An 8186-nucleotide genomic window follows, 5' to 3' on the forward strand; every position below is an offset into this window, starting at 1 on the left:
GTCCTCTATCAATTATAAATATGACACGTGTCCATCCTTTTTCAAAGATTTGTATGTGCGGGTGAAGAAATAGTGCTTTGTCATCTTCCAAGTTCAAGTCGGTGTCATACTCTCCTTTCCTGATAGAGAATAACAAGTGCGTAGGGAATATATAGATAAGCACTTGCTCTCTTTGGTTTAGACTCTTGGATCACTCCTAGGTTTGACTAATCATTCAATGGAGAGCCGATCTGCGATGGTGTCATTTCCTTTACTCACAACACCCATCGAATAAACATACAGACCCTGTACAATTCCTTTGGTGGTTCAAATGTGCTTATGCTCCCCTCCCAAATCAATCCACCATTCACTCTCATTCTTCCTCTAGAATTGGGAAATAATGACTGAAAGTTAATAGAATTTGTGTGTGTCACAGTTTGCCTCTAAGGGTAGAAGTGAATTTCAACTCAGTTGCAGTGCCCCCGACTATGGAAGGTGGAAATTTTAGATTGTAGGGAAGTGAAAGAGGTTTAAACCCATGTTGTAGTGAAGTTGGATTTACATTTAGAGTGAGCTCTATAAAATTTCCTCGTTCCTAATGTACTTTAACACCTGTAGATCATCATAAGAGGGAATCAATATGTCATTATCACGGCTGACGCGACTAACATAAGCTCCATTGAAGATCGTATCAGAGATGGTGGAAGAAAAAATACATGGTGAAGTCATTGAATGGCTTGCAATGGTGGCATTGTAGATAGCCCATATGCTTTGAGTAGCCATTAAATGGTATCACCATCGTATTTATGGTGGATGTTTTGAGAGAGTTCAAAAATATATGATATGCACTTTGTGGGTACTCGAACTCTTTTATCGCATTCATACTTCACTCGACAGTCCCTATCTTTTGCGGTTCACGGTGGGGTTGTATTCATCATCCTATGTGTTCGGTCAACAATGAGTAGCTCATCAGGTGAGGAAAACTTGTGAGGATCTCCATCTGACTCTAAATGTTGGATCAACTATTCCACAATCTTTCCATCACGTTTGAAGCCAAGTTTATGGTGAGCTCAAATATCCACTCCAATTGAGCTCGCTTGGATCAGCATCTTTAGGAAGTCCACTACCTCCTTCAAGAAACATGGAGAGCTATATGGTTCTATTTTAGATTCCCATGCTAGAGCAACCAAGTTTTTAGAGAGGTATGAAAAAATACTGGGTGATTTATAGGAAGATCCAGAAAGCCATAGAGGATCATCTAATTGTGTATTTTTGTGGAGACTATAGGAGAAGTGCCTAATGGAGGTGAGTTTCAAAGACCTATTTTATAAATTCAAGGAATAAGAAAATGCAAAATATTCGATCCTATATGAACAAGCTGTAACACTCTTTGATAATACTGAAGATGCAGGGAAGCATTTAGAAAACTTGATAATGGGAATATTTGGAGGGAATATTTTTTATTTGGGTGTTGCATATCTTGCTAAAGTGTTTGAAAGGGATGACATGTCTTTTTCAGCCCATTGTGAAAACTAACTACCTTGACCATGGCTCACTAACGACTTGGAAATATTCAAGTCAAGCTCGATGAGTAAATCTTGGAAGAAGGTTGTCATGTTTGCAGATAATTTTGTTGTAGATCTTGTAGTAGGGAAATTACCTTTTGCAAAAGAGTTTCTTCAACGAGGTAGACAAGTGGTTTTAGCTACCAATGATTTACCATCCATTAATGATGTTAATTCGTCTGAATTGGTGGAAATTATCTCGAAAGTGAAGGAGATGAAAGATGGGAGGGAATATATTCTAGGAGTATATGCAAAAGAACCTTCTTATTGTAAGTTATAGAAAAATTTTATTTATTTGCTAATCTTGCATATTTATCAAATGATCCATATCTAGTTGCTTTTCAGGGTATGTGCCCTGCAAAAGAGACTAATCCTTATGTGCAGTTCAAATGTGAATTATAATATGGCCAGAGACCAAGAGACCAAACTTTGTTTCTTCCATTTCATCAAATGTGGATAATGTCTAATGTGTATTCATTGGAAGGCCATGCCCCTTCTTATATATAAGTGTGTTCCAACTTTTCATGCTTGAGAAGGACTATGTAACTTTAATTGTAAGTTAGTTGCACCATTCATTTCAACTCTTGATGGAGCATGGTCATGTTGCTAGCTAAAATGACCCTGCCACATGGAAGCTCATCCTCACTCGGCTCACAAGTACCATCATTTCTTTTAGTTATAAAATGATCCACTTAATTTTAGATTTGTTAACCATAATCGGTGAACCACTCATTCCCTACACATACAAAGCAATAAATAGGAAACCAAGTGGCCTGTGCTAATTATTTAGCCAAAATAACTTGTACAAAATTTATTTTCTCCTTTATTTTAGGCTCCCAAAATTACGCATGTGTGTCCATGGTGTCTTTTGTTATTTCATCCATCATGTGGGCTGAAATTTTTATATTGCATATGGAGAGACGACACATGGATTAGCCTTCATCTTGATGCACCACAAATCTCACATTGGTGTTGTGGCATAATTATCCAGGCTTGATTTCCCTTACCAACAACGGGTGGTTATACATTCACTTATTCATAGTGGAATTTGATACGATCAAGAGAGTAGACTTCTATGACCCCGACAACAACCATGTTGGTGTAAATATCAATAGCCTCATATCAGTGGAGAAAAACCCTATAGAATATTGGAAAGGGGAGGATTGTGTGATAGAGAAAAGATATATAGTTGGGTGTGACACAACTAGGAAAGGTCTGTTAACATTTTTTTGTTCATGTATAGGTTGTGAAAAGTGTGCTCACCTCATGGTGCTTACATTGGATAGTTTTGACAACCTTATGTGGATGCATTTACCAGAAGGTTGTGTTTATGATGATATGATTGTCCTAAATCTTTGATTCCTTCAATGCACCTTTTCACCTCTAGGGGTAATTGCAAGTTCAATTAATTTTAAGTATTAAAGTGACTTGCATCATAACAATATTGTACGTATTTCCTTAGTCTATGAAACTAGAATTCAAAATTGTTACTTTGTAAAATTTTACTTCTTGAATATTCTTCATTGAGTTTCCTAAGTTAAGGAATTCATTGAAACGTTTGATAGCCAACCATATTTAGGAAAGTTCATTAAATATCATAAAATTATCTAAAAACGTATCATTAATTTTGTTTTTGGTGTATTAAATTCAAATACATATGACTTATATCATGTGTTATGACTAAGTTGTTCTAAATGGCCTCAAAATAAATAAAATTTAATAAAACAGGTTATTAGTTGAATGTTACTAGCTGAAGACATCTTCAAAAATTGAATTAAAAACACCTTTCAATCCTATTTGTGTATTTTAATTGAACCATGAACATATATTTTATTTAATTTTAAGTATCAAAATGACTTGCATCATAGTTTGAGGTTGCACTTATTTTTTTAGTTTATTTCTTGAGAAGTCAAAATTGTTATCTTGTTATTTATGTATGATAACAAACTATCCATATGAAAATATATACAAATTAAATTATACACATGAACATCCAAAAACTGAAATAATAAGCATCCATAAATTGAAATAATGTTCATGCATCCATAAACTATGCATGTATGAAAATATAAAAAGTTTGTACATCACATGTGAATGGTCCCTATGAAATGGGCCTAAAAATATACAAACTATCTATGATCCACTCTAGAAATTATCGCTTATAGAACAATTATGTGTGTTTCGCTATGCAAAGTGACAACCCATAATTTGGTATTATAATATAACATATTCAAAGTCAAATTAATTAAAACATTATTGGTAAAAAATAAACAACTCGGAAATAAATGATTTTGATCTATGTATTTAAATGGTTCCCTACCTGTGACTCAGTCAAGTGCAAATGGAACTCAAGTGGGATGAGGGTTTGATCAATCTGGGTTTGGTGCTCCCCTTCCTGTGGCTCAATTCCTCCATACCCAACATCCCACTCATGTGTCCACATAACTATAACTTCGACACACCTCTGCATCTGGGCCTATGTACATAATGGCAAAGACAAATTATAATTAGGCTATGAATTAATTACGATGCATGTAACTTAGAAAAGGATAATTTTGAAATCTTAGGAATAACAAAATTCACCTAAACTATTAGGCCATGAGTGTTATGAGGTGGAGGCAGAGGTGGAGGAGATTGAGCCATGGAAACATGCACTAGAGGAGGTTTTCTTGGCTGGTCAACTACCCCTTAAATGAACTCAGAAGCTCATCTATGTAGTTGGGTTGTGCATGCATGTTATCATGAAATTATTAAAATAAATGCAATCTGATAAAAACTTATTAATATAAATAATGTAAAATTTGACAATAAGAGTCAAAAGTTTGGTATATGTGATCCAGGTGGATGTTGGTGGCCACCCACCTATCCCATTTGGACCCCCACAACTATCTCTTTCTGTTTTTCTGTTTCCTTAATTATAGCACAGTTTACTATTTTTAGTAGTTTTTTGGGTCCTAAACTTCCGGAGCTGTTTTGAGGCCCTAAACGATGTTTTTTGGAAAATCCACTGCCAACAATTTTTTTGTCTAAAAATCATCTTTTTCGTCGTAGTCCTCAAAGAGATCTTTTCAACGGGCTATCATGCACGTCAAATGGAGATAGTACGACCAATTCGCGACCCCGGGAAGTTGATGTACCAACTTACCCAAAAACGGGGCCCACAATTTGGCGTTTCATCTTCTAGGGTTAGGCTTTGGAATGTAAAGGGTTTTCCATTGTTTCTCAACAATAAATAGGCCCTCGAGCCTCATTGTAACACAGTTTTTGGAGAAAATTTCAGAGGCATGTAGCCGACACATCTCTTCTCAGAGATAAGCTACCATCGCCATAGCTGGGTTATTTCCATTTCTATTTGTAAGCATATTTCAGTATTTTACAGTAATGAAATGAAGTATTATTTCCACTGCATATTTGTCTTTATGGTTATCTTTGTATTTTATTGTGTTCCTGTTTAAGTCTGGATCAAAACTAGAGTAGGAAGAAGGGGTTTGAGTCTATTGGCAATAACTTTGGATATTATCTTGTACACCACATTGCACAAAGCTATGGGCCTAAACCTGTCTGGAGTCTAAGCATTGTCCTGTTTGGGGATCAAGGAGATGAAGGAAGTATTGAGCACCTTCGAAATGGTTCTATTCATCCTAGAGTTCTCCACTACATTCAGAATATCTTGTTTAGCAATGTTCCAGCAAGCTTTAAAGAAATCCACATTGAAACCATCAGGGCCTGGCGCTTTACCATTTTTCATTTCTTTGATGACCTCACTAACCTCCTCTTCAGTCACTGGCCTATTGAGATTGAAATTATCCTCTCTTGTTACTAGCCTAGGTATATGCCTTGTTAAGTCCCTGATAAAATGAGCTCTATCTGAAATGGTCTCCTTTGCTATACCTCGAAAGTGTTGAACTAACACAGTTTCTATATCTTCATGACTATTGAGTAGATGCCTTCGACATCCTTGATCGAAGAGATCCTATTATGAGATCTATTTTCCATGGTGGATCTGTGGAAAAATCTAGTGTTGCGCTCCCCTTCTTTTAGCCATTCAACTCTAGATTTTTGTCTCCAAAATATTTCCTCTTGTTTACATAAGTTCTCCCAATATTGATGATGTTTGGTGACTTGATCATTTCTAACTCTATCAAAGCCATCCGTGATAAGGGCATGATTAAGTTCCTGCATTTTATCTTCAACAACTTTTTTCGCTTCAAAAATATTGCCAAATTCATTCTTGTTCCAATCTTTGATTTTGAGCTTGATGTGTTTTAGTCTTTTGTGTAGCAGAAACATTCTTGTACCCTGAATATGCAGATCTTCTGTCCACCATTTTACAATGTTGCTGATAAAATCTGGGTGGGTGAGCCAGATATTCTCAAATCTAAAAGGTCTATTCTTAGGGATGTCAATGCCCTGAACCTCAAGTTGTACAAGCCAACGGTCTGAGCCTCCAAAGGGGAGAATTCTCACTATCATTTCCTTGTCGGTGAGCATAAGGTCCTCTGAGATTATGAATCTGTCTAACTTTGAGGCTACTTGAGACTCTCCTCCTCTCTTATTGTTCCATGTAAAGAGGCCATTACTCATATCAGTGTCGACTAGCTTCATATTGTTTATAAAAGTTTGAAATGCTATAGAGTCTTTGCTTAAAGTTCTGGTTCCCCCTTTTTCTCTGAAAGTGATTTGATCATGTTGAAGTCCCCACCCATGATCCATGGTACTCCTGCATGTCTATCTCTTAGTTCCACAAGAGAATCTAGAAACCTGAGTTTATCATCCAGTCTTTGGGGGCCATAAACATTTGTAACCAGATAAGTCTCCCTATCTCCCACAGGCTGAATAACCACTGATAAATAATTCCTAGATGCCTCAGCATCTATTATGCCAATCTTTTGGGGGTTCCAAAGAGTGAGTATGCCTCCTGCTATTTTATTTGCTTTGAATTCTAGAAACTCGTATTTATTGAACCATTTGTTGTGTATTTTTTTTATTTTTTGAATGGAACATTTAGTTTCCTAGATAAAGATCATATCTGGAGCTTCTTGTTTCATTCTATTGCTAAGTATTCTTTGTTTTCTTTTACTACCTAGACCTCTGATATTCCAAGATGTGAACTTCATTATGAAAGATTTGTAAAGGAGTAGCTCCTTAGGTCTTTCATCTTACCTGAATCTATCATTAGCTTTCCACATTCCATCAATAACTCATTCTGCCTCTTTTCTTTCCTGGATTTCTGGGAGCTAATACTGGTGTGGTTTTCATAGTTTTCACACCTTCGTTGCCTTGCCTTTCATTGTTTCTTTGCCTTTCCAGCCCTTTAGCCTGAGTTTTTCATATGAACAACTATTGTACTCTATTGAACTCTTCTTGAGGTAGTGAGTCTACCCCTCCCATGGTCCCATGTTTCAAGAACCCTTCCAGATCTAGGTGTTCCCGATCAATAATATCCTGCAGTTCATGATCCTCCATTTCCATCTCACGCTGGGTCATTTCTTGGTCCATTTCCAGTTCTCCATCACTCAGCATTGTCTCTTTCTATTTATTAATATCCTGTGTCTGCCCACTATTTTCTTCTTTCTCCTTCTCCCTTGGGCTGCCTTCCATTACCTGATCTACTTTTGTTATCTCTTCCTCTTCTTCTAGTACTTGGAACCTGTTCAGACTGGCCTGTTGCCTTTCTGTTTGATGTTTCTTTGGCCCCCTTTTGCCCCCTTTTCCTCTATATCCCACTTTGTGAAAGTTTTCAGTTTCTTTCATTGTAGTAGATTTACTTTTGTTCTCTATTTTACTGAGAGGGAAATCTCTAAATAGGTGCCCATGCTTATGGAACCTGCAACATATGAAAGGAATATGTTCATAATCTACTGTTTGTACCCATTATTCATCAAAAACTTTCAAGATTACCTCATCCGGCAGAGCTCCAGAGAGATCCATCTCCACACATATTCATGCGAAGGAAGTATATTTCCCCCTTCTAGTGGCCTCATATGCTTTGACAAAATGCTCTAATTTATTTCCTATGGCAAATAATGATTCAATTTGCCAGTAATCAAGAGGTAGGGAATAGAGTCTTACCCAGACCAGTACGGAGGTGAAAGTCTCTCGCTCTGGGACAAAATTCATCATCCAAGGCCGCAAGTAGAGGCCTGCAGCTACATAGAAGTAGGGCCCTCCTTCAAACACCCTGTCTTTGTGCTCAATATTTGTAAAGACCACAGTGAAGAAACCCTTTGACCCAAGATGTAGATCTATGCCTCCTTGTGCCTTTTCTGTGGGCCATAATCCTATGAATTTACAAATGATAACATAGGTCCGCATGTCGTCCCTGTGCGCCTACAGAGCAGGATCATTTAAAACTACTCTAGGTGTGACCTCAGCCTTGGGTTTACATGGCCCCTTTTGCGTTTTTTTTTCTTCTTTCTGTTTCTTGTCTTCTTCCTCATTTTCTTTTGTTATATTGTCCTCCCTTGTTTTAGTTAAATCTTGTTCCTCTTCAATGTTCCTTTTCCCTTCTCCTAAAGGACCATTGGCAGTTTCTATCAGTTTCTTACCTTGGTTGGCCACTGCCTGACTGTAAGAGGGAGTGGAGCTCCCCCCTTTGCACCCCTCCATGGAGTTCAACGCTTGCAGAAGCTTGAAACCCTA

General features: G+C 37.2%; 1 pseudogene; it reads left to right on the forward strand.

The window, feature by feature from the left end:
- Positions 1-217: 217 nt before the first annotated feature.
- On the forward strand, positions 218-1946 carry LOC149193263 (damage-control phosphatase At2g17340 pseudogene; annotated as a pseudogene).
- The last annotated feature ends 6240 nt before the right edge of the window (positions 1947-8186 follow it).

The sequence above is a fragment of the Pinus tabuliformis genome, chromosome 2_2 (assembly GCF_031772625.1).
Source record: "Pinus tabuliformis cultivar Carrire ecotype Pingquan chromosome 2_2, CPIR1, whole genome shotgun sequence".
Classification (NCBI taxonomy): Eukaryota; Viridiplantae; Streptophyta; class Pinopsida; order Pinales; family Pinaceae; genus Pinus; species Pinus tabuliformis.